At 39.1% G+C, this 27,383-nt stretch overlaps 2 protein-coding genes across 3 annotated transcripts in view; one reads left to right on the top strand and one right to left on the bottom strand.

Annotated features, from left to right (window-relative positions):
• CMSS1 (cms1 ribosomal small subunit homolog) overlaps positions 1–27,383 on the bottom strand; it is a 341,998-nt gene that overhangs the window by 55,303 nt on the left and 259,312 nt on the right. The window lies entirely within an intron of this gene.
• The window catches only part of FILIP1L (filamin A interacting protein 1 like), a 270,742-nt gene continuing 248,018 nt past the window's right edge, over positions 4,660–27,383 (top strand). Inside the window, exon 1 of the mRNA XM_069472531.1 lies at positions 4,660–5,080. The gene's annotated coding sequence lies outside the window, so the exon portion shown is untranslated. The remainder of the gene's footprint in view (positions 5,081–27,383) is intronic.

The following is a 27,383-nucleotide window of genomic DNA, read 5'->3' as shown; positions in this document are numbered from 1 at the left end:
TCTTGATTATTTCCCTACTTTACTTGGTTGCTTGGCTAGCTGAGTAGGAGGGACTATGACATCTTTAGGGAATCTGTCCTGCTTATGTAACATGGACTCCCACTTCCTTCAGCATTCTGTAGGAACAAACCTACGAGTCAGCCCAGTACATTCCCCCATTTCCTCCCCATACAGATACCCATTTTCAGAAATACGGTGACAGGAAGGCCACAGGAAGGGGAAAAGTATCTGTCCCTGGGGCTCAATTTTTGAAATTTAACTGATGGACTAATATCAATTCAGGGTCCAAGGAAGCTTAAACTGAGATGGAATTTTATGATAATTATATTTTGGGATATACACAAGCAGAGACAATTATGTTAGTGCTTGAATAGAGGCTCCATGGATACTGTGCAACTGAAAAATGAAGAACTAGTAAAACAATAAATGGCTATTGTTTTATAAAGTTAATTATATTTTGCAAGTCTATGTCAACAATAAAATTTTAAGTGAAAAGCTGTCCTTCTTTAACTTTTTCAAAGCTGACTGATCAGGATGTGAAAAGTCTAATTTAGGCCCATTCCATATTTCAGAATCTCTTAAATGTGCCATTTGAAAAGGGAAGAGTTTGATATATAATTTAGTTTTCTGTATTAATACAATATTATAGCAATATTGTCTAATAGCTATAATAAAATTATACATGTTATGTTAAAGTTTCTAGTAGCCACATTAAAAAGCAAAAAGAAATGGTAAAAGTAATTTTTAAAAATTGTGGTACATATACAGAACATAGTCTAACCCTTTTTGAGTATATAATTCAGTGGCCATTAAGTACAATTACATTGGTATTGCAACCATCACCACTATTTATACCCAGAACTTTTCCATCATCCACAAATGAAACTCTGTACTCATTAAACAATACTCCTCATTCTTCCCTCCCCGCAGCCCTTGATAACCCTATTTTCTGTTTCTATGAAGTTGGCAATTCTAAGTACCTCACATAAGTGGAATCATAACAGTATTTGTCCTTTGCTTAACTTATTTCACTTAGCATGACTTCATGGTTCATATTGTAGCATGTAACAGAATTTTATTCCTTTTTAAGACTGAGTAATACTCCATTGTATGTATATACTGCATTTTGCTTATCTATCCATTGATAGACATTTGGGTTGTTTCCACATTTTGGCTATTGAGAAGGTAAGAAAAAAACATAGTGTATCTATTTAATCCAATATATCCAAAGTATTATTTCAACCTGTAATCAATATAAAAATTATTGAGATTTTTTTTTACATTGTTTTCTAATATCTTAAAAATCCACTGTGTATTTCACAATTATAGCATATCTCAATTCAATTTAGCCACATTTTATGGACTTAATAGCCATATGTGGCTAGTGGTTAATGTACTGGATAGCACAGTTCCATAGAAGAGTTTACATTGAAGATCTGATAAATCAAGATTCCTTCTGGAATCCCCCATGATGATAATTCCACCCTATAGGTTCTCATACAGTCCTGTGTTTAGGGTTGGACCTCTGAAGTCAAACCAAACTAAATGCAAATCCCAGGTCTCCCACTAACTAACTCAGTGATGTTGGAAAAGTTATTTAATCTTTCAAAACCTTAGTTCCTTCATTTGTAAAGTGAGAGAAAGATTTGATTTCTCTGAGGGAGTTTCTGTCTGAATTAAAATTAAATAATGCAAATAAAGAGCTTAACATACTTAACTGAGTGCTGCCACCAAGTGTGATGTAATAAATAGTAACTATAATAAAAATAATCCACTAGATTAAAAATTCACAAGGGCAAGGGCCATATCTGTCTTTCACAATGTGCCTGACACATAGTAAACACTCAATTAATTATGTAAATAAATATTTGAATTCTTCCTTCAGCCATGATAAACTTTTAAGTTGTTTCTTAAGACATCTTCACAGACATTGCATGACATCTTCACAGAGAGGGCATGATTTCCAATACCTACCTTGCCTTGAAGATAGATACCTCTTGGTATAGAAAGAACATAGAACTTATCCTCATCCTTTCTCTTTCTTTTTTATTTAAAAAATATTAGTTACTTCCCTTCCTTTTCTTTGAGGGATCAGGGCTGATGAGGTCAAAGAGACTAAAGGGCAAGGGAGCAGCGAGCAGGCTCAGAAGATTGGTTATACACAGGGAAATCAGTAAGGGTTATACACAATGAACAAATCAGTAAGTTGTTTGAGGATAACAGTTGCAGAAGGAAGTTTCAGATTTACAGAAAGGGTAAAAGCTAGAATGCCTCTATGGTGTTAGATCAGAACTGGAGATATCAGTATGATTTCATGGTATTTAATATAAATAGACAAATAGATATAGCTCCGTGTGTGTGTGTGTGTGTGTGTGTGTGTGCGCGCGCGTGCGCGTATGTTTCCTTGCCTGCTGGCTGAGAGGGCCTAGAAGCAATGAGTACACCTGGTACCATGGGCAAAACCAATCCCTAGATCTTGGTTCCGTTCCGTTCCGTTCCATTCCTTTCCTTTCCTTTTCTTTTTTCTTTTTCTTTTCTTTTTTTTGAGCCTATTGCCTAGGCTAGTGTGCAGTGGCATCATCATAGCTCACTGCAACCTCAAACTCAAGGGATCCTCCTGCCTCAGCCTCCCGCATAGCTGGAACTACAAAGCACATGTCACCATACCCGGCTGATTTTTCTATTTTTGTAGAGATGGGGTCTCCTTCTTTCTCAGGCTGGTCTCAAACTCCTGGCCTCAAGCAATCCTCCTGCCTCAGCCTCCCAAAGACGACGTGAGCCACTGTACCTGGCTAGATCTTGGTTTCTAAATACCATTTTCCATAATGAGTCCAGGTCTTCTTGAAGATGTGGCTAATTACAGACATGGGTAGAGAAAGTACAGGATGCTCATGGAACATTTTCTTGTGCCAAAATATAAGAAAGTCCTTCGAAAACAATGAGGACTTGTCAAAAGGACACAAGAGCCAGCTTGAAGGGGCTCCCACTGGTCAAACTGGAGATCATTTGAGCATCAAAATAAATAATGATATTAATGGATGACAATTCATTGAATAAAATAGGAATCTATGAGTTCATGTTGATATAAATAAATACAAAAATAAATGGGACAAGGGAAAGCTCTTCCTCACAATAGAAAGTTTATTTAGGAGCAATATGTTTACATAGTCTCAGAGTATCCCCCCACAAAATATTTATTGCAAAGGGAAAAGTCCCTAACTTTATAGTGGACAAATCTGGCAAATTCCACCTTAACCAAGTACGATTGGTTACAAGACCAACTCTATTTATTTACGTGTCTCCTGATATGACTAATGAAGAAGAATACAGCATTGTTTCTGAGGCATTCCTGTCAAAAAATGCACAAATTCAATCTTATAATGAGGAAACATCACACAAACCTAAATTGAAGAACATTTTACAAAATGTACTCTTCAAAAATGTCAGTGACATGAAAAACAAGGAAAGACTGAAGAACTGTTCAAGACTGAAGGAGAGTACAGACACAGCAACTAAATACAACATTTAATCGTGGACCAAAAGAAAAAGTTTTTACATAAATTGATTCAGAAAAAAATATACATACACACAAATAAACATACAGAGATGGGGGGAGGGAGAGAGAGAGAAACAGACAGATAAAACAAATGGTGGTGAAATGTTAAAAATTGGAGAACCTGAGTGAGGAGTATATGAGGATTCTTTATTATTCTTGTATCGTTTCTGTAAGTTTTAAATTATTTTGATGTTAAAAATTAAAAATAAAGAGCATGGATTTTGGAGTAACTCAGATGCAATTTTGAATTCCCCGTCTGGTATCTATCATCTGTGAGTCTGTGGGAAGTTATTTAATTATTCTGATCTTTGGTTTTCTCATCTGATCACCAAGAATAGGACTAATTTAAAGGGATGCTGTGAAGATTAAATAACACAATGCACAAATTGAGCACTTGGCAGGTAGTAGGCATGTCTGGTAGAGGACCTGGTACCTAATTGTTGCCAAAATATATATTTGTTGAATAAATGAACAAACTCCTCCCATCTGCCCAACCCCCCCATTCTGAACAAGAGAAAATTAGAGTATTCAAATTTTAGCAATCTAAATTATAAGGTTCCTCTTAACACCAGAATAATATGAAACAAAACCTGTAATAATAATAATAAAAACATAGCATCACACATTTAGATGTTGCTCTAGAGTTTCCTCGGCACTTTGCCTTTATGTCTCCTGTGATACTAAATGGAACAGGCAGCCATTCAAGTTAAAGTTCAACCCAGCGTTAATAATAGCGAATGTCTACAGTGCCGTGGGTTATGGCTGTCAAAGAAGGGGTCATGCCCTTCTTACTTAAATCTCAAACAAGGCTTGCATCAGTTCATGGCTGCAGGATACAAAATAAGGTGCAATTTAATGTCCATCTGGGCATCTGTTCCTAAGATGCTGATGCTGCTGTTTGTGGTTCATAGTATATTTGGGGTAGCAACACAGCAGAGAAGGGGACCCAGGTTGTGCCCGGGAGGTTTCTGCCCTTAGCCAAGATGTGCACATGAATTTGAAATTACCCAAGAGGGTGTTTCAGAGTTGCCTGCCAAAGAGTGGTGTCTTCTAATCTGGAGAGCAGCTGCTGGGCACAGGCATGCAAACACACACACAGCCACACACACAGACGTGCTCACACAGCCTGTACCTGCCTCTACTTGTCTGCTCTGGGCAGATGGCTCCTGGCTTTTGGGTCGCCTCATCCTACAGCCCAGTTCAGTCAGAACCTTTCTTCTGTGGAGACTGGCAAGCTGTGGGGTAAGGGTTTCGGCAAGGTTACCTGTCTTCAGAGTATGAAGGACGCTGCCCGGAGAGGGAAGAGGGTTATATTTAGTGTTTGGGCCCAGCCAGTGTTGGGCTCCCCATTGCCTCTCCTTTGCAGAACTGTCCGTGGCTTTGAAGCCCACAAAACAAAAACTGAGAGGGTGTCCAAAAAGAGAAGAAGAAAACATTTTTGTTGGTCCCTGGATTCCACTGTTGGATTTTGGCTGGGATGAGAAGAGAGGACTACCAGGTGTGATCAACAAAGGTACCTGAACGGTAAGCTAAGCATCCCCATACTCGCTGAGAAGAGGCTTTAGGGCATTTCGGTGTTATCTAACTGCTGGGAATTGCCAACACTGCTCTCCAGAAGTAGTAGGGTCTTCTGGATGTTAATGCAAGGGAATGCAGTAAATCTCAGGTATGATTAAGCGTTTAGGACAGATGATGACTTTTAGGCTAAAATGAGAAAGAGCTGCTTGCAAAGTAGAGGAACTATCCTGACAGGTAAATTTTGTTAAATTGACAGGCATGAAAGGAAACCAAAATGAAATTTTAAATTATTATCCTCTTAAGAGTAAGACAAATGGCCAAAAATAAAAAAGTAGGTTTGGACAAATGACTTTCCTTGTTAATAGCTTGTTTTGTAAGCTGATGTTAATGATTAATATATAATTTCAAAATCACCACAATGTGATGAAAATGGAGATGAAAATGGATACTAGATAGGTTAGATTGGAGAGTGGGAATTTTCTTTTCATGCAAAGATTAACAGAAGAAACTAGCATCTTAAAATGGTGACTAAACTATATTCTTTTTTCTTTACTTTGTTCACATTTCTTTGATGTTTAGATTCAAGGAATGGGGGCCAGGGAACAGAAGCAGTTTTTTTTTTTTTTCAGAAGCAGGTTTTTGGAAGGTCTTGGGAGATACCTGTCAAGAGCTTGGTTATGTAACTCACCCAAAAGAACATATGACTGGATATCTGTGGACACATTACCTCTTGTAATTGGGAAATGATGCCAGACTGATGCCAAACGATACCACGGAAAGTTCTGCTCACTGTACTTGCTCAATGGGAGTATTGTTCAATGTTTAGGGTGGCTACATGGTTTTGTATAGATATGTGTTCAGTTAAAAGGCTCATGACATATTTGGTCATTTTTTTTTTCTCTTCGTAACTACTGATGATCACGTCTTTCTTTTTCAACATGTACGCAGGTCTCAGGAAGGATCAGAAGGGGTGCAATGTGTACACTGTTTAACTACACTCACCATATTCCACATGTGCATTAGATTTGCATAAAGGAGGGCTGGTGTAGTATAATACTGGAGAACACTCATTTCTATTATGACAATGTTCCTCTAGCTACAGCTAAAAATGCTTTTTCTATGATGACACTTTCCAATTTATCAAGCTGCTATATCCCCAAAACAAATATTCTAAGTAAATATTTCCCTACAATTATCAGTTGACACTTTATGAAACTCCCAATATGCTTAATTAAAAATTAGCATAAATACTGTAAGAGCTGATTGTTATTGAAAATTTCTAAAGACAACAATAATTTTCATGGGCTATTTCGACTCGGGTAATTAAGACAATTCTACTCTGTTGAGAATTTTCTAAGTGGTTTTCCAATGTGGGGTTTGAGTTCTTAAGACAGCCAAAGTAAAAATCCTCTGTAAAAACTCTGGAGCAAAGAAAAGTATTGATTATTAAGAAAGGAAGGGTGAATTTATTTTTAGAGTTTATAGCATCTATTAAAGTTTATGTGTACTTGTTTTTTTCCTTAAACTTTATTGAAGTAAAAAATTTTAGTCAAGAAGAGGTGGTGGCATGGTCACTGGAGATGGAGATATTTTATTGTGGCTTCAAATGATGGTGCCTTTGACAGAGCACTGTTGTGGGAGATTGATATGGTAATTTGCCAAGAGTTGTGCTGGTCCAACGATGGGGAAAAACCAAAAGTAACGGGCCTTGTATTTTTTTCTTCAGAATAGAGTCCTATTATGCTTTGTCTTAACCAAAAGCAAATTTTTCATTACCAAGGAAAAACATATTTCATCTCTCTACTATGTTGCATTAAAAAACATTTAAAGGAAAAACGTTGGCTGCTTTTATTTTCCTTAGAACAGAACTAGTGACTATAAGCATTTAATAACCATTTATTGCCAAGCACAGAGTAATTTTTTATTTCATTATAATCAGGGGGAACACTTTCATAGTAAAGAGCTTCGTTTTCTCATTTGTTCATTCATTCATCAGCTATTTTAGAGTGCCTGCTCTGTGCTAAGTCCTGTGCAGATTACTGGGAATGTAACAGTGGAATGAGACAAATAAGGTCTCCATATGCCTTGAGCATAGGAATCTGCACAGAAAGTCCAATTACCAGTGATTTGAACCTGGGTATTGTGCATGTTATTTGCCATAGTAAGTATTTTCTCCCTCATTCCTGATTAAAGGAAGAATTAAGGACCAGAAATTTTTTTTTCCTACTTTAAAAATGGCTATTTAGTGTCTGCAAGATATGGGAATACTTCCAGAGATGAATTCAACATCAATATACATCTTAGTGCAAATACTTGAGCCTTCTTTGAGGGATGCTGACATTTCGGTCCAAGCTATAGATGTTAAACAAAAGGCTCACATACTGATAGTGTCTGCTTCTTCTAAATTGGGCCACACAGGAAGTCCCTAAGGAAGACATTGGAGGAAAACCTGTATTATAGCCTCTTAGAACTCTAGGGTTCAAATCAGACAGAGGTCCAAGATGTTTCTGTCTAATCTGTCTGATACAGATAATTACTGGGGCCCACATTGAAAGAACAGCAGTACTGTGCTTCTCATCTTGAGGACCTTTTTTATAATGGCATTAATCACAACAGTGTCATTTTACACCTATGAGGTGTTTTACATTGTTCATAGAACTTGCATATCACTCACTTGATCGCATGTAATAGGAAAGCCAGGTACCATCATTCCCTGTTCAGCAGATGGACAAACTAAGTTTTAGAAGTTAAAAGGACTAGCCCAGCTAATTTTCTCTCTAATACACAATCTCATAGAGTAATTTCTTAAATAAAGGACTAGAAAAATTCTGAGTTTTCAACATGAGTACTCATAGCTCTGACCTAGTCTTTGGAAGCAGAATTAGCAAACTGGAAACCATGCTGATACAGGCCCTCCTCAGTCCTTTTCCTGCCTCCATTTCCCTTCTAGGTCCCTTCCTGTTCTTCCCTCTCATCCTTGAAAAATCAGTTTAGTTGCTAAAAGAAATATAAGCTGCTGCCTTTCTTTCCTTCTTTTGGGTAGAATAATGAAGCAGAATATGGGGAACTAGGCTGATGAACTCTAAACTTCCTCTTAATACCATTGTAATGAAATAAAAAAATATTCTGAGTGGTAAGAATAAAAACAAAAACATTATCACTTCTTTCATGATTTAAAAAATTTTGGTGACTGTTTAGGACAGGAACACTACATAGTGTATCAGTATATTCACCTACATGTGAATGCAATTAGGATTTTAAACTCCTGGTTAGTGCCACTAGCCAACAACATAAAACACTGTCACATCAGATCAGACCAAGTGCCCACCCGGTCCAGATCTTGCTTCTGATGGAAGCATAGTGGGGCCTTGTGGAGAAGCAGTTTATCATGGGTAAGAGAGAAAAAATACTACACGGAAAAATGGCAAGCATGGCTAACCGAGAGCTATACAGAGCTGAGCAGAACAGTCTTGAGTGAATGAAGCAGGCCTTTCTGATGGATTTTGAGAGCAAACCCACACATATTTAATACTGTCTATTTTTAGCTATGACCAAGCAAATAAACAAAATTTCATTTCTTTTTTTACATTCTCCTTCGAATTTATGTACCTATTTAAAGTTTATTATAATTCTTTGGAGGCTTTTAGCTACTTTTCTCTTCTGTTTGTGGCTTGAAATGGATGTCATGGATCTTCATGATGGATCTAGGGTCAATTATTTGACTAGGATACTAGAATTCATGGGAGGATAGCAAAGTGGATAAAGCTGCTTCCTTGCTTTTCCTTAGAGCTGCTGCTCCTGGCCCTGAAACAGAAAGAGAGGCAGCTGCCTCTGAGCCATGATATTAAACTGACAGGTTAAGACTAGGGACAGAAGCTCCATGTTTCAGCTGCTCCAACATCTCTAAACAAAGCTATTTTAAGAAACTTTGCATTTGATCAGGGAGCATGTGGGGTTAAGCCTTATGTTTTCCACTTCAGTTTTAGATCCTAAGCAGGTGCAGTTAGTAGTTCAAATTTTCAAAACTGACTGCATTTCCTTCCAACCAATGCAAAAATATTATTTTCCCAAACCTACCCTGACTTGATTTATCTTGGGGCTGGCTCTATGATGACATCTCCTGATCTCTCTTTTTCAAACAAGAGTAGAAATGGTTATCAACATTTTGAAGGGTGTGTATGGGTAGAGAAGTTACTAAAAACTGCGTCCTGGATTGGGGGTGGGGGGTGCACAAAGGAAACATATTTGCAGATACAGATTGCAGTGCGTATCTCTTCCCTCAAAGACTCTTGAATTCGATGCTTTTTGATCTAATTGAACAGCTGATGTAAATGTTAGATAACGATATTTATAGTGCTTCATTCATAATTGCCAAAAACTGTAAACAACCCAAATGCCCTTTAACTGGTGAATGGCTAATCCAAGTATAGTACATACATACAATGAATTACTCAGCAACACTAATGATACACACATAATATGGACGAACCTCAACTGTATTGCTAAATTAAAGAACCCAGACTCAAAAATCTACACACTAAATGAGTCCATTTATATGACATTGTGGAAAATGAAAGACCACAGGGACAGAAAACACTGCAGTGGTTGCCAGCAGCTGGGGCTGTGGGGAGGGACTGACTACAAAGTTGGGGGAGGGAACGTTTTGGGGTGATGGAACTGCTTTATGTCTTGATTATAAAGGTGGTTCCATGACTATATGAGTTTGTCAAAATTTGCAGAATTACGCATTATACAAAGGGTGAATTTTATTGTATGCAAAACATATCTTAAACCTCTGTGTGGCTCTGTATTGACAGCCTCCCACCTCAAACTTCAGGCAGCCTATTCTGGTTTGGTGTTGATGTATTGGAGTTTTTGCACAGGTTTTCATTTAAAAAAAAATTTTTTTAGGACATTAAAACACACAAAGGAAAAAGAACCCTTGAAAAATGATTGCTATAGTCTACCCACCTTGTTTTACAGATGAAGAATTGAGGCCTGGGGAAGTTAGGGGCATGCAGAGAAATATCCCTGTTGTTTTAGGGATATTTAAAAATAATCAACCTGCCCTACTCCAGGAAATTCAACTCCCTATTCTTGTGCAATAATGTCAAAATTACATTGTCTAATGCAAAAGCTATGGGGCAAAAAACTATGCAAAGAAACTCCAAGTACCTGCTTTCCAAATGTCATGTTGAGAAATTGGCCAGCGGTTGCTGGCTTCTGACAAATATACAATTACAAGGGAATATGATCTGATTTTAGTAGTCGGACATTTTTGCATGCCCACTGTCTGTCAAAAACAACAGCCACACCAGTATACACTGTGCTCAGCACGGGGGCATATCACAAAAAAAGAAGACCCAGGCCATGTTTGAAGCAGTATACATGTGTTCATTTGTTTTCTTATTTATGTAACAGACAAATGATGTGCCAGGCACTGTCCTGGGTCCTACAATCCAACATTGATCTTGTAATTATAACACAGTAGCATCTAGATATGGAGCAATACTAATCATTAAAACAGAGGAAGGGCTGTTTGAATTCCAAACAAAATAAAAGTCAGAAGTAAACCAGCAACTGATTGTGTTTGTCACCATAATGCATAATCCCTCAGGGCATGGACTTTCTAAGATGGCATCACTGGCTTCTAATTCCAGTTCTGTATGTTTTTCCACAAGTTACTTAACCTCTCAAAGTTTCAAGTTTCCTCAACCATAAAAATGGAGATAATAGTTGTACTTACCTTTGATAGGAGCAATAAATGAGAAATATAAGGTATTTAGCACAGTTAGTGGCACAGTGTTCAACAGTCAGGAGCTATTACTATTATTAATACAGAAAACTTCCACCATGGTGCTATAGATTGGGTCTAAAAAAGAATATATCAGTCTTGAAAACATGATATGCCAGTCTCTTCTGAGAAGTTGATAGCACTACAAGACATAGAATGCATACAAACACAAAACCTTGGATTCCCTGAACCAAATTAAGAAGCCCGGGGCTAGAAATGTCATCTAGAAATCAAGGGAACTGGAATTTAAATGATGTGTTTTCTCTGGGACTCTAAGTTAAGAATCATTGCTCTAGATACTACAACTCATAGACAGGTATAAATTTAAGATGCCAAATTTCATGGTTTTGGCATTAAGAAAACCCCCAGCAAGCTGATTATTAAAAGTAAACCAGAAATTTCCTTGGCTGATGTTAAAGAAGTAGAAATATCCTTTTCCCTTCTCTGAGATTCTCTGGCCCTAAGTAACTATTTCTTTTGCAATTCTCTTGCTCTCTTCCACCATAAAATTTAAATCATGTAATGGAAGTTCCATACTCTAAAAAGTGATAATTTATTGCCCCACAGCCCCGAGTATTCTTAGGAGACAATGAAATTCCAAAACATGTGCAAATTATTCCAGAATGGGAAATGCCTCTTCCTGTCTAGCAGTAATTATTTATGTAACACTACCTTGGGAGAATGTTAACAGTAGAGCATTAAATTACTACTTTTAAAATAGTGAACTTCCAACAGGATTTTATTTGTTCCTTCCTAATTTGGAAAGACAGCATTTGTACACAGAAGATAGTAAGTTTCACTAGCCTATCATTAAGAGATTAGGTCAGGTTTTAGAAAGACTATACTGATGCATTAAATACCTGCCAAATGTGTGGAAGGAAAGCTTCAGTTCATACCATGACACAGTTGCGGATCCACTGCTTTCCAAGTAAGCAAAAGGACCAGAAATTCTACTACCAACAAAATGTCAAAAGAGGCCATAATGCCCACCGAAGAAAGAAAAACTTTAGTTTACTTAAAATCCACATGCACTTAGTCATTTTCTCAGATGGTATCATAAAACTGCAATCATGACCTACATAATCTAGTTTTTTAGGCACCAAATTCTATTATTATATTCCTGTCTACATCTGGATAGTTCATTTGTACAAGGCAATTTCAGTTGAAAAGAGAACTTGAAAGGTCCTGCTAGGTCTAGTGGAACTAATCTGTATATAAAACAAGGATTTTTAAAAAACAATATGGAAGAACATGAAGATTTTCACCTGTACTTGTGGCATTAAAACAGTAGTTCAGTTTGAACTAGTAGCTACAAATTTATATCTCTTGGCTGTGTCACAAAATCCACAAGGATTTATGCTTTCAGAGTTAGATCAGATACATGTTGGTGGCAAAATGCCAGTCACCATTTTAATGGGGCTTTTTGCATTTCTACCCTTCACCCTGACTAGAAAACATTTTTTTTAGAGTTTCCTTTAGCATACTTCTGTTATCGTATTAATCTCCAGCATTTTTTTTTAGCAGCAAAATAACCTCTGGCATCTTAAATTTTCCAAACATATGAAAATATACAACAGGGATCAGAGTATTAGGCTGGGATTAGTAGAACAACCAGTCAGACACCATTTGAGTGAATCAGATGAGGTTTAACTCATCTAAAGCAGCGGTCCCCAACCTTTTTGGCACCAGGGACCATTTTCCATGGAAGATAATTTTTCTATGGACTGGGGAGGGGGGGATGGTTTTGGGATGTTTCAAGCACATTACATTCATTGTGCACTTTATTTCTATTGTTATAACATTGTAAGATATAATGAAATAATTATATAACTTACCATAGTCTGGGGACACCTGATCTAAAGGATTCAAAGTGAAGCTTACATTCATAGCAGGAAAGTGAGCAACATGCTCTAGCTCAGGTAAGGGTGCAAAGCCTCTGGATCCCAAAATCCTTTAGGGACATATAGTTACAGAAGAAGGTGCCCATGTGTGAAGACAGATCTTTTTCAACTAAGATATCATTCTCCAGCTCGCAACTGTTCTTTGGGTAAAGAGTCAAAGTGGGGTTTCTTGGTCCAGTCACCTGACAGGTGGCTCCAGATCCTCTGCCACCATTTTCCCCATCTCCACTGGAGTCCTTCTTGCCCTGGAGGTCATACTATTAATATATCTTGCATACTCCTGAGGTTAATATATCTGGCCAGATGGGAAGGTCCTTGGAACAGATCCAGATTAGCCTACATGCAGAATTGGGCAAGCCTAGGCTGGCCTGGAAGAGGACTGAGCTTCTACAAAGTCTGACATTATTATCTGCAATTGTAGATCCCTGGAGAGTATTCCGTAATCTGGAAGTTTGCACCTCTGCTTATAGTGGTATGCTGACTGTACTGACCTGTTTCTCTATCCTTTGATGAGTCAACTTCTTCTGATTTACTGATGTGGTACTGTCTGATTGTTCCATCAATCCCAGCCTACTAATGACAGTAATTTCATATTTTCTGTATGCACAGTACACATGGATATTTTATCTAATGGAAACCCCTAGGAGGTATATTCTGACTGCCTTAATTTCTAGACTCCCAAACATAACTCTGTCCCACCACCTGATGGTGAGAAACTATGTGAAATCAATGACTTCCATAATGATAATGTCTCTAAGTTTTAAGTGAGTTTTAAGTGACATTCTAAGTTTTCAGTGAGAAGAGGAAGGTAATGGATAAAAAGGCTTTTGTTTGATAAAAGGAGAGTTTACAAGCTACTTTCAAAAAACTAATTGCATCCCAGGAGGTTGAAAACCTTAGTCTGAGTATGCCAGGTGGAGAAGGGAGAGTGAGAACAGTAGTAAGTATGGGCTCCTGAAAAGGTAACTAATCTTCGAAACGTCTCCTGGGATTGCATCACCTTGACCTTGCATTTGTTTTTCATTTCTACTTTCCAAACTACCTTTGCCTAAGGATTAATGGCCCTCTCTCAGCCCATTAGACTGTCATTAATCTCCAGGAAATACCTTGTCACTTCTGCTTAAAGGGTACATGAAAAATGCTGTGTTTTAGGTTAAAACTGGGTTAATTTTATAGCCCTTTAACCACCCTGTTCAATGATTACTGAGCCTTTCTGGAAGTCCTTTTTGCCCCATAATTAGTTAACATTTTAATCACAGTCTTATTTGTAAGCTATGAAATTGTTAGATATGAATTATAATTGATCCAAGCAAAATGCCTTCCTGGGAGGTAAACTGAATTTTCAAAAGCAAAAAATGTATTACTAGTCTAAATTGCTATAACGCATATGTGTTTCATGTACTTGGGAACTAAATGTTGCCACCCCCAAATCAATATTAATGGTCAGCTTCAATTATAGACTATTTCAATTTTAATCTCTGATAGGAGGATACATTATCTACTAAATGAGCCTTGTAAATAGGCTAGAAAAATCTATATAGGCATAAATATTTGTATGCTCTTAGAGGAATGTTTATGAAACTTAAACAACACTGTGAACACTCTAAGACAAGGCTAAGAGAACAATAGCTATAACTCACTACAGTAAAAGAAACAACTTGTAAATGAATATTCCTATAAACATAAATTGTATCAAAAAGAGCAAGTTAAATAAAGGCAGACATTTTAAAAGAAAGATTACAATGAAAGTGCAAGCAAGATTTTGACTGCTGCAGGGAGAAGAAACTATTGAGGTAGAAAAATATGGAAGTGAAGAAACAAGGATGCAATGATTGGACAGTGAACTAGCTAAGCTGTAAATAGTGACTCTCAGCCAGTCTTGGGGGTAAGGGAAAATAACAGAGGTGTCTGTTTTCATCCCTACACTACATGTCCTGAGTTTCTCTCCCACCTGATTAAAGCCAGCAAACTCGGGGCATTGTGCAAAAGCCAAAGCACCAGGGTCCAATTCACTGCCACTCCTGCAAAATGGGAAGAGGCCCCAACCCTAACTTTGCGATTCCTGGGCACGCAAAGCAGGCTTTGGTCAGCTGGCTCCATACTGGATTCGACTTTGGCTTGGTTGCTGTCCTCTGGGTCTTGAGAACACAGGCCTGTGCTCCAAGCCATTGTTCTTTAAACAAAGTTGTGAACTGCTAAGAGTTTCATTTAAAAGTTTATCAAATGGTAACCACATGGCTACATCTCTCTGGAATACCTTAAACAAAATGTGGTTCAAATTTCAGTTAAAAAAAAGTGCAGCTCAGAATTCTTGAATAAACAAATAAAGACAACTGATATAGTTTACGGGCTTTGTGTGACCACAGCTATGTCATCGTGTCTTGTTTCTTGCTTTGAGCAGAGGTCAGGGTGAGCCATCCCTGGAAGGAGCCTCCAGCTAGTCAGTCCATCTAGATGCTTCGCCTGAGCAAGCTTCTTTGCAGCCCCCACCCTGCAACTTGGCATGGCTGGCAGTAGGGGTGGGGTGGGGGAGGGCTGCTCTCATTGTAGCCTGCCCTCTCCAACCCAACACACACAGGCAGCAATTGTCTTCATTTCAGGAAAATGAGAAGACACCTTTCCTCAGGATGGCTAGAAGCCCTGATTTTGTGACGTGGCCTCTGGGTCTTTAAGTGAATAAGGGGTGTAAGTGGGTGCTTCTATTAATACTCATTGAAAAACCTCTGCATTAATTAGGCTGATCAAGAAACTTCGCAGAGCTGTGCTCATGTTTCTTATTTAAGAGGGTTGACCTTTACATACAGATCAGCTGTTCATTGATTAGGCTGCCAACACAAAGGGTGTGAACTCTAGGATAACACAGATCCATCTTAATGCAACAATTTGCTATTTGAACAAACACGTTTATTGAAAGGCTAGTCAAGCCAAACCCAAATGTTTCCCTGTTTGCATTTCCCAGGGGGCAGTTTGTAATAGCCTAGGGCTTCTAATACTGCCCATGCTGGCAACCAATATCCCCTTCCCCATCCCAGCTCTGGCCCTTTCCTGCCCACACCTCCTTTTCGCTCAACGTTAAGAATGGTTGCTGTTATGTGGAGATACCTTAAACAGATTCAAGTAGACCTACTATTCGATCCAGCAATCCCATTATTGGGCATCTAACCAGAAGAACAAAAGTCATTCTATAAAAAAGACACCTGCACCCGAATGTTTATAGCAGCACAATTCACAATTGCAAAGGTGTGGAAACAACCCAAATGCCCATCAATTCATGAATGGATTAGCAAAATGTGGTAAAAGTATACCATGGAATATTACTCAGCTATTAGAAATAATGGCGATATGGCATCTCTTTGGTTCTCCTGGAGAGAGCTGGAACCCATTCTATTAAGTGAAGTATCCCAAGAATGGAAAAATAAGCACCACATGTACTCACCAGCAAACTGGTTTCCCTGAGTGCACATTTGGGAATAACACCAATTGGGTATTGGACAGAGGTGGGGGCTGGGGGGAAGGGATGGGTGTATACCTACTTGATGAGTGCGATGTGCACTGCCTGGGGAATGGACACGCTTGAAGTTCTGACTGGGGGGATGGGGGTGGGGGGAGGGGATGGGTGCATACCTACATGATGAATGCGATGTGCACTGTCTAGGGAATGGACACACTTGAAGCTCAGACTCGGGGGGACGGGGAGGCATGGGCAATATATATAACTTGAACTTTTGTACCCCCATAATGAGCTGAAAAAAAAAAAAAAAAAGAATGGTTGCTGTTAACCTGCTCAATCAGTGCTTCCAATTTGTCCAGAAAAAAACCTGATTTGAGATTTGAGGAACCCCGGAAGACTCTAGATCTTCAGTCACACAAAGGGGCTCACACTTATAGTACATTTTGCAAAAATTAAAATGGCTATCCTGACACTGGTTTGGTTCCATCCTCCCCAGAGGAGCCACAGTAGCCATTCGAGTGGAGCAGCTCAGCCTAGCCTCCTGCTCCGCTCAGGACTTGGGGATCCACGTGTGTATTTCCAGCTGACTCTCGCCATTCCCACTGCTCTGCTGCCACACTGAGCCGCTGCCTTCTCCATGGTCTCAGTGGGCTCCTCTTAACAGGCCATTTATTCTGCTTATGTGGTGAGACTTCAAATCACCAGTTTCCTTTTAAAGACTCCTGGCCTAAGATCACAGGGTGCATGGGGATAAATAAAGTTGGGTAAGGTATTTCACAATGACTAGATCTGTGCACCCACAATCAGTTGATCTACTTCATTTTACAGCAATTAGCATCCCAAGCCTCAACCACACACATTTTTCCTTCTCCACTGGCACCTGTAGGGCCATGAGCAGAGGGCATTACATTGCTTTTTCCTTTGAACTGCTCTTGCCAATCCGCTCCGCCCTGGCAGAACTGGTGGTAGATGGAAAGGCTATTTTTGATGAGAAGGCTTAGCAACATTCCCTAAACAGAAAATTTCTCTCCTACACACTCAAAGCACTGCAGAACACTTTTAATACAATTTAGTCCTTGATCCCAGAAAAAGAAGAAAGCTGGCTTTAAAAATTATTGTTTTCAGTAGCCAAGAAAGAGCTAACAAATCCAGAGGAATCACAGTGTCCTTGGGTTCATACATTTATTCAAATACTGAGTAGCCTGAATGCAAAGCATTGTGGAGGACACAGAAGGAAATCTGGTATTATCCTTGCCTTCACAGAATTACCAGTTTAGTAAAGGAAATAGGGAAAACATAAGGACTATAAAATATAGACTATAAAAAGTGTCATAAGAGAGATACAGATAAAGTACAGGGGTGATTCAAAGGGAAAAGAGATCTCACACTTGTGGAGAAGCAGAAATCACATTTACAACAAGCATCCAATTTCTTCTGCAAGCATCTGATGCAAGTGAAGGCTTTTAAGGCTACTTTCACTTCTCTTTCCTTATTATCCTCTTTCCAAAGATATTTATTTATCCTGCCCTACCCTAACCCCGCCTTTGATGGACTGCATCAGACAGGACATGTGTTACTTTGAAGGCTATATTTATTTCCACCACAATCAAGAATTCCAACCAAAGCACTTCATTGAAAGCATTGAGAGTCATAACCTGTCTTCAGTTGCTCACTTTCTGCCTTTTCTTTGCTTCCTCTAACCTGATCCACCTTACCTGAGGCCACTCTTACCTGGCTGTAGAGCTGTACTGCTCCTTCCCCCAAATATCAAAACTTCTTCCTAGAAAAGACTCTGGTCCTGGCCTGTGCCCTTAAATCAATGTGCTCCCTCCCCTCGTGGGCAGTGGGGAGAGCTGTTTCAGCTGTAGTATTAACTGTCCCTCAGTGAGGAAAGTAGGACACTGGTTGTATTTCCTTCCCAGTGTCAGATAATAACCAGTCACTACCACTCAGGAGAGGCTGATACATATGTTTGTTTTTCCTCACAGTCTAATGAGTATTACAATGTATACCACCTGCTCCAGAGGCCCCCAGGTACAAAGTGGCCAAGGCACCCCCAAATCTGATGGGCTCCTACCCTACGTGCAAGTGAGATGCTAGTGTCATTCCACACTTTCTTCTCTGTTCTCCATATACCTGGGCTAAAAAACTGACCACTGATATTAATACCTAAGGAAGCTAAGCCTTGGCCAACCCCTCTGCCAGGAATAGAAGAGTCAGGAAAGGCTGATCCTCCTCACAAACTGTCTGGGAGACTTCTCTTCGAAAGACACCAAGGTACCCACTCCATAGCCTCCACCCGACCACACAGCAAGGCAATCACTAACCTCATAAGGCCTCAGACCCCACTGGAGATCTCAGTGATGCTAGGTCTCATAGCTTTGGCATTCTCAGCTACCAGCAAAAATGCAAGCGTCAGAGGTCAACAGTCCTCTCACCCACTGTATTTTCATTCCTGCATAACTTTGCATTCCTCTTTCTTCCCTTCCTCTCTGACTTCCCTTCAAGTCCTTTTCAGGGTGCTCTCTGAATTTCTCTGAAGACATGTGGAACCATGCAAAAGTACAGCGTTGCAGCCAGACAGAACTGGGTTCTCTGATTCTAATGTGGACTGGCTATGTGGCCCTAAATAACGCACATGGTCTCTTTGTGCCTTTTGACTTTATCTGTAAAATCCAGATGACAGTAATTACTTTGTAGTGTCTTGTGAGAATTAAATGTATAAAACAGCCAAGTACAGTACATAGCACATTCTAGGTGCTCAATAAATGACAAATATTGCTATTTTTGGAACCCCTACAATTTTAGCCTTCTCACAGACTCCTCCTCCCTGCTTCCGTTCCATCTCCTGTCCAATCCCTTCTCCAGGACATACAAACCCTTGAGCCTCTCAAGGAGGTTACTTGTGCTCCCAGAGTCCGGGGTGCCAGCATTTTCCTGGCCCACCACGCTGTTTCCAGGCCATTCCTTTCCATTCTCATAGCAAAACCCCTCCTCAGGCCATCTACCCATGCCACACTTGCCCGCTCCTCAGTTCCGCCACCTACTGACCTATCTTCATCATTGCACCTTATTTAACAAGGACTTCGGCAACTGGTTCAAACTTTTTCCCTCCTAATTCCCTCCCTGTAGTGTAGCAGGCCCCAACCCTTTGGCACCAGAAACCGGTTTCATGGAAGACAATTATTCCACGTACCGGGGGTGGGGGGTGAGGGACGGGCAGGCGAGCTCAGGAGGTGATGCCACAGCCTGGTTCCTAACAGGCCACAGACTGGCACCGGGCTGCAGCCAGAGGTTGGGGACCGCAGCTGTAGTGGGTAGCCTCAGCTTGAACATGGATGATCTTTACAACATTGTGGCTTCATAATTTCTCTACTCCAAAATGCTCTGCCCACACTTTCTCAGCAACCCAGTTCCATAGCTACACCTGGAATGTTCTATCTCTGCACACTTATGATACTTTACTGTACTTAAGTGGTTCACATGTCTCTCTCTCTCCTCGGTGAACTGCTAGAGACCATATTGACTTTTTATCCTTTTCCCTAGGACAGTGTCTTGTACACAACAGGTGTTTAATAAATACTTATGGAATGAATAATATGGTACATTTGTGTAGTTTTCTAGAAATAATTGTATTTGATCATCACTGTAGGAAGGTGGAAATATTATTATAATTCCCGTGTATGTATGCAAATGAGGCTCAGAAAAGTCAAGCGACTTAATTAAGTTACATAGTTAGGCCATGACAAACAACTGTGTTTTATATCACCTAGAGGTCAGCTAGGGCTCTTCCTACTATCCTAGCTACAAGAGCAGCTGCCTTGTTCCTCTACCTTGATTACCCTTGTACAGTTGTTTCATATGAAAACTTACAAGAAAATTTGAGAATTTTTAGCTTACTCATTTTATGCACACATGAATAGTTCGGAGAGGATTATGAATCTCTGTTGTCCCAAGGGTCTTCTGCCAGGAGACTCCCAGTATTCGCTTAAAGGAACTATGTAATGTTATATTTCATTGCCCCCGTTGTGTGCACTAAGATGACAAATGTTCAGTCTATTACCCATATTAAGTAGATTTCAAAACTGGAAAATGCAGAAACCCAATCTTGTGTTCTCTGATTAATTCAATCTTGGATTTAAGCTTTCTGATAAGGCCCACAAAATGAGAGTTCACAATTGTTTTCATGTTGAGTTTCCACTGCCTGTACATGGCAATGATTTTCAACGTGCATTAGGAAGGCACTGCTGTGCTAGACACTGAGGAATGCAAAGTTTTCAGGGTTGTAGTTGTTTATACTCTAGTAGGGAAGAAAGATATGCACAAAAATATTTTTACTACAAGATAACTCCCTTGCATATATTGATATTTATTGGCAGCAACAGCCAAAGTTCAATTATGAGTAACAAAAGTAAAATTTTTGGAGTCATTGACAGCTGACATTTACTAAGTGCTTGCTATATGCCAGGCCCTATGTGGAATACTTTAACACATTAACTTATTTAATTCCAAGAATCCCACGAAGTAGGCATTATAAGTGATTATAATGTTATAGATGAGGAAGTTTAGCCTGAGAGAGGTTCACTTGCCTAGGGTCAAACAGCTGGTTAAATGGTGGAAATGGATTCAAATACAGGATTTTTTACTCTAAAACACAGTGCTTATTCCTTTCCCAGTCATTATCTCCTTCTATTTATGCATATCGTGACCAACACAGGCATTAAGTGCTTTGTTTTTCTTGCCTATCGTCAGTGTGAATCTGCAAACTGCTGAGAGAATCACAGGGAGGCTTTCTGCTGGCTGTGCTGCAACCTGTACAGAGTCCAGTGGGTTGGCAATAACAAACTACAGCACAGCCAGGAGTCAGAGTAGTCACTGACCTATGCTCTGCTGCTATTCTGATTTTACTAGATTTTACAAATAGCAATGTAGCCTGCACCACTACTCTGCCTGGATAAACATTAAAAATCAGTTACCTTGCCAGATATGCCATTGTTGATGAAATAATAATTTAAAAAAACCCCAACACAGTCAATGTAAAGGTTTCTACTGAGAAAAAATATTATAAAAAGTTATTCAGAGAAAAATGCAACAAAGCCATTACAACTTAGAAGGTAGCAAGTATCCCAGCTGAGTATTTGTTATAATGAAGGCCCAATCCTGGGTTAAAAAGAATGTAAAAACTAAGTAAGTCTTTACGATAGTTGCTGAATAACCAAGAATATTCAACCCCAGAACTATTAGTCTATTAAAAATGAGGTTGAAAATAACCTAATGGTTTAGAAAATGTTCATGATATACATGATCACAAAAAAGGGGGTTTGAATGAGTGTGATCTCACTTTTAGAGGTAAATCCAACAAAACACGTATAGGCCTTGTATGCTGAAAACTACAAAATGCTCAGGAAAGATATCAAAGATGTAAAAATGGAGAGACATACCATGTTCATGAATTGGAATACCGAGTCATCCCCTCTGCCCCTTGGTCCGTGGGGGATTGGTTCCATGTCCCTTGGACATGAAAATCTGAGGATACTCAGGTCCCTGATACAAAATGGTATAGTATTTGCATATAATCTAAGCACATCCTCCTGTATACTTTAAATCATCTCTAGATTATTTACAATACCCAATATAAATACTATGTAAATAGTTGCTATACTATATTTTAAAATTTTATTATTTTTTTACTGTTGCATTGTTATTTTTTTCAAAGTCTCACTTTTTTACCCCAGATAGAGTGCAGTAGTGTCATCACAGCTCACTGCCACCTCAAACTCCTGGGCTTAAGGGATCCTCCTGCCTCAGCCTCCTCAGTAGCTGGGACTACAGGTGTGCACCACCACGCCCAGCTAATTTTTCTATTTTTAGTAGAGACAGGATCTCACTCTTGCTCAGGCTGGTCTCACACTCCTGAGCTTAAGCAATCCTCCCACCTCGGCCTCCCAGAGTGCTGGTATTACCAGCGTGAGCCACTGTGCCCAGCCTATTTTTTTCCCTAGATATTTTCGATCTGTGGTTGGTTGAATTGTGGACAGAGGGCCAACTGTGTTTAACATAACAAATACATTGATTTACCCCAAATTGATATACATCTTTAATTCAATTCTAACCAAAATCTCAGCAGGATTTTTATAGATATAGATAAGATGATTCTAAAATTTATATGAAAAGGCCAAGGAATTAGAAGAGCTAACCCAATGTTGAAAAAGAAGAGACAGTGGGAAGAATCAGCATACCTGATTTCAAGATGGATAACTATAGTAAGCAAGACTGTGTGTAGTGGTGGAGGGGTAGACACATAGATCTGTGAAACAGAACAGAGAGCCCAGAAATAGACCCATGCAAATATGCCTGCCTGTTTTTTGACAACAGTACAAAAGCAACTCAACCAAAAAAAAGATAGCCTTTTCAACAAATGGTGCTGGAACAACTGGACATCCATAAGAAAAAAAATGAACCTCAATCCAAGTCTACAACCTTACACAGAACTGAACTCAAAATAGATCATGGACTTAAATGGCAAAGAGTTCCTATACTTAACACCAGAAGTATAATCAATAAAAAAATTGATAAATTAGATTGTATCAAAACAAAATACTTTCGTTCTGTGAAAGACCCGGTAAAGGGAATAAAAAGAAAATTTTGAGATTGGGAGAAAATATTTCAAACCACATATCTGACAAAGGACAACTATCTAGAATACATAAAACTCCCAAAACTTAATAAAAAAATCAAATTAGAGAAAAAAAATCAATTAGAAAATGGGTGAAAGACATGAGCCAGCACTTCATCAAAGTGGATATACAGATGGCAAGCACATGAAAAAATGTTCCACATCATTAACCATTAGGGGAATAAAAATGAAAATCAAAATGAGATCACTATACATCTGTCAGAATAGCTAATATCAAAAAATCGTGATGCCACCAAATGCTGGTGAGGATGCAGAGAAACCAAATCATTTATACATTGCAGTTTGGCAGTTTCTTAAAAAACTAAACATGTAGCTACCATTTGATCTAACAATTGTGCCTGTGGGCATTTATCCCAGAGAAATGAAAACTTATGTTCATACAACCCCCGTATGCTAATCTTTATGGCCGTTTTATTTCTAATAGCCCCAAACTGGAAATAATTCAGATGTAACCTGTAGAATGTTATTCAGCAAAGAAAAGGAACTACTGATAAAAGTAATAACCTAGATGAATCTTCAGAAAATTATGCTGAGTGAAAAAAACCAATCCTAAAAAGTGTCACATACTATATGATTCCATTTATATACCATTCTTGAAATGATAAAATTATAGAAATAGAGAACACAATAGTGATTGTCAGGGTTTCAGAAGGGAGTGGCTGTGGGAGGAAAATGGTTGTGGCTATAAAAGGTGCACATGAGGGATCCCTGTGGTGATAGAAGTGTTCTCCATCTTAGCTGTATCCACGTCAATATCCTGGTTGTGAAATTCTATTATAGTTTTGCAAGACGTTACCACTGGGGGAAACTGGGTAAAGGGTACGTGGGATCTCTCTGTATTATTTCTTACAATTACATGTGAGTCTATAGTTATATCAAAGTGAAAAGTTTAATTTAAAAAATTAAGTCTATTGTTTGCATAAGAAAAAGGATGAGAAGATATGTATCAAAATCTTTATCCTTAGGTAGTACTAAATCAGTGACTTTAGTTTTCTTCTTTTGCATTATCTCAGGGGTCCCCAACCTATGGTGAGTTGTATACTTATTTCATTATATATTACAATGTAATAATAATAGAAATAAAGTATACAATAAATGTAATGTACTTGAATCATCTCGAAACCATCCACACACCCGCCTCCCTGGTCCATGGAAAAACTGTCTTCCATGAAAACGTTCCCTGGTGACAAAAAAAAAAAAAAAAAGGTTCCCTTGGGGACTGCTGGGTTATCTTTTTCTAAAATGAAAATATACTGTTTTGTTAATTAAAAAGTTAAAGAAGACATCAGGTATAAACACAAACCAAGCTCTAATGACGTAAACTGCCCAACTTAGAATATTAGGTAATATGTTAAGCCAGGAATCCCTGTTTTGATTCTGAGATTTCTAAGGGTCCAATGGCTAGTGCACAAACTGTGTTTAAAATGAGCTGCCCTTTTCTTTTTAAACTTCATACTTCAGTTTTTTCCATTTTGTATTCCATAGCTTTAGTTATTCAGTAACCTCGAATCTCTCAAGGTACTGAGGAAAATCCATAGACTCCCAATTTATGGTACCTTTGGCATGAGGCTGGATCCACGCACAGAGAAAAAGTTATGTGTATCCAGGAGAGTATCACATTTATGGGTAGACAAACTGAATGGAACTTGACCAGAAAGTCCCAGCAGTTACACCTGGAGTGAGTCTGTCTCATGAGAAGAATGGAACTGTGATTCTGCTACAGAGGTAACAGATTTTTCTGATCCTTTGTCACTTAATTCTAAAGGATGCTGAATGCAGGCAGGTAAGTCCTGAGGACAAAGTAGGAACTCAGAGTATGTATGGACAACTCTTTCTGAAGGGGGACCCTAAAATATTAATACTTTTGCTCAGTGCTTACTATACACCAGGCATTGTTCTAGGACCTTAACATGAATTAACTCATTTAATCCTCATAACTAGTGGTCTTCAAACCATGGTACATGTACTGGGCATGCAAATACTTTGCAAGATGTGCACATGCAAGGGTATTTTAAAGAAATTAGTCTTTAGACCTTAACTTTCATTTGTACTTTATGCTTTAGCTGCCTGAGAATCTTCCTACATTCATATTGGCCTTTCTACTTTACTAAAAGGCAAACTCCTCACCTAACACAAATCTTAACATGGTTCATTGTCTTGTACACCATTGTCTTTGGGGTATGTAGACCTCCTTGAATCTAAAACATGTTATGATTGGAAATACTACTGGCTGCAGGGACACATGCTTTAATCAGGACATCTTTGGCCAGTATGTCAACTATTTCAATCACCATCAATTCTTATCTTATTTAATCATGTTATAAAGTATTTACTCTTTTTTACCTCCTATTAACAAAAACAACCTGTGCAAACCATGATGAAAAGTTTTAGATTCAAATTAAAAATGTGTGAAGTAGTATGCAGTTTTTATAAGTTCTTTTGAGAGTGCAATTTTTGAGGACTACTGCTCAAAAATTATGAAACAACCCTAGGAGAATGACAATATCTTCATCCCTTTTTTACAAATGTGATGCAAATAAGGCCCAGAGAAGTCAGGCAACTTCCCTTAGAACACACAGCTGGTAAAGATTAGGGTTAAGATTCTAATCTGAAGAATGTGGCCCCAGAACCTGAGTTCTTAACCACCATGCTGTTACATTGCCTTTAAAGTTTCAATTAATATTCACTTAGGCCTGACATGGAATCCGAACAATAATGTACCTCTGAATCATAAGAGGAGATATTGAGCAAAGAATTCTGTCATAAGGAAAATGTCTAGAAAGAAGACTTTTACTTGTGTGTAGTGACACTAGTAGAAAATGGTTAGTTTTCCAATAGTATCTTTATTCTCTTGCAGAGATGGTAGAAACAGGAATTTGGAACGCTCCAGTGGGTTCACATACAAGGAGTATCTGGAAAATTGAGGAGCTACTATGTTTTTTAAACATAAGCGAGGCACATAAATTAGAACAGGGCTACACTCCTAGTGACAGAATAACTTATGATACTTACTGCTGGGAATACTGTAGAAGCCATGTGCTGCTAAGCATTGAAATAGTATCTTTAAAACTAGACGCTCTTCCCTTGTTACACCGTTTTCCACACTGCTTCTTCCCTCACAAAACATGGGGTCTTTCTAATCAAATTCCACAAAGTTCACTTATTAAAGCATTTTGTTCTGGGGGAAGAGGGTGCACATGGAAACACACAAGCACACTTTCTCTCTCTCTCTCTCTCTCTCTCTCATACACACTCCTTAAAGGTAGAGTTTCAAGAATGACATTTTCCAAATGACCTTGGGTTAAAATTACTTATAAGCCCAACTTGCTTTGCAAATGTTTAACCTCTGTACTAAGTTCAAGTTTTCTTAAAATATACTTTAGACTACATGAGATGGAATGAAGCAGGCAAGCTCTGGGGAGGATCAGATACGCCACATTCCTGGGGTAAGCCGGCCTGTCAGCATGGCATACCTGCAAGGAGCTCCTAGGACAGTGGCGGTGAGACACCGTGTACAGTTCCATTGGAGAGGTTTCCCTTAGCAGTTGGGTGGGCTAATTATGTACAGCCTGCTCTTCCCTTTGACTTCTTTCATGCTCAGAGCAAAGCAGGGTCAAAGGCAATGGGATGTGCTAGCAAGAACATGCCTGCAACCGCAGGATGGTCTGCCTGGCTTTGGAAAGGCTGAGAAAGGTGCAGAGAAAGAGCCCAGACAGAGGACTGTGGAACAAGCTTCACAACCTACCATCAGGAGGCCCCAGGCAAGTCATGCATCTCTATGGCCTTGTCTTAATCTCAAAGTCTATGATTCAGAAAATCTGAGGTGGAACTGCTTTCTCTAAATTTGTTAGAAAATGTTATAAGGCAGAGGAATAACATCTTCCCTGAAAAACCACGACCATGCTTGCATGCCCAGCTGCACTTTTCCAGAAGGTGTTTTCAATTATTTTCAGTGAGCTAATGTTCCCTTGACTATCTTAAAGACTTAGAAGAGCAGGATAATTAAATTTGAATCTTGAAGAACACAATAGCCAACAGCTACAAGATGCCCACAAGCGGAAAAAGACACCCAGGGCTTTACTGGGAGCGGCACTCCCAGTAAAGGGAGTGCTTTCCAGTCCAGGGAGCAATTGCCCTGGAGTAGGCCCTTTGTGGAAGGAGCTCAAATGGGACAACCACAAAGAACAGTGGAGCAATGAGCTTTGAGAAAATGTCCATGAGGTTTTCTGTGGCTAAATGCACCCCTACTTCTATTATGAGAAAAGCTGGCAGCCTTTGGGGGTGGGGGGGGGTGGAGTAGGGAAAACAGTGTATGACTTCTACCCTCCTTGAATTTGATCATTTGATTCAATTCCTCTGCATGTCACAGCCTGGGAAATGAAAGACGAGATGACTTGCCCCAGGCCAGTCAACTGGTAGCTGGCCAAATGGAGACTAGAACCCAGTTGTTCCGACTACAAAATGCT

Source organism: Eulemur rufifrons, chromosome 7 (assembly GCF_041146395.1).
Source record: "Eulemur rufifrons isolate Redbay chromosome 7, OSU_ERuf_1, whole genome shotgun sequence".
NCBI lineage: Eukaryota > Metazoa > Chordata > Mammalia > Primates > Lemuridae > Eulemur > Eulemur rufifrons.
This window is presented reverse-complemented; position numbering and strand designations above follow the sequence as displayed.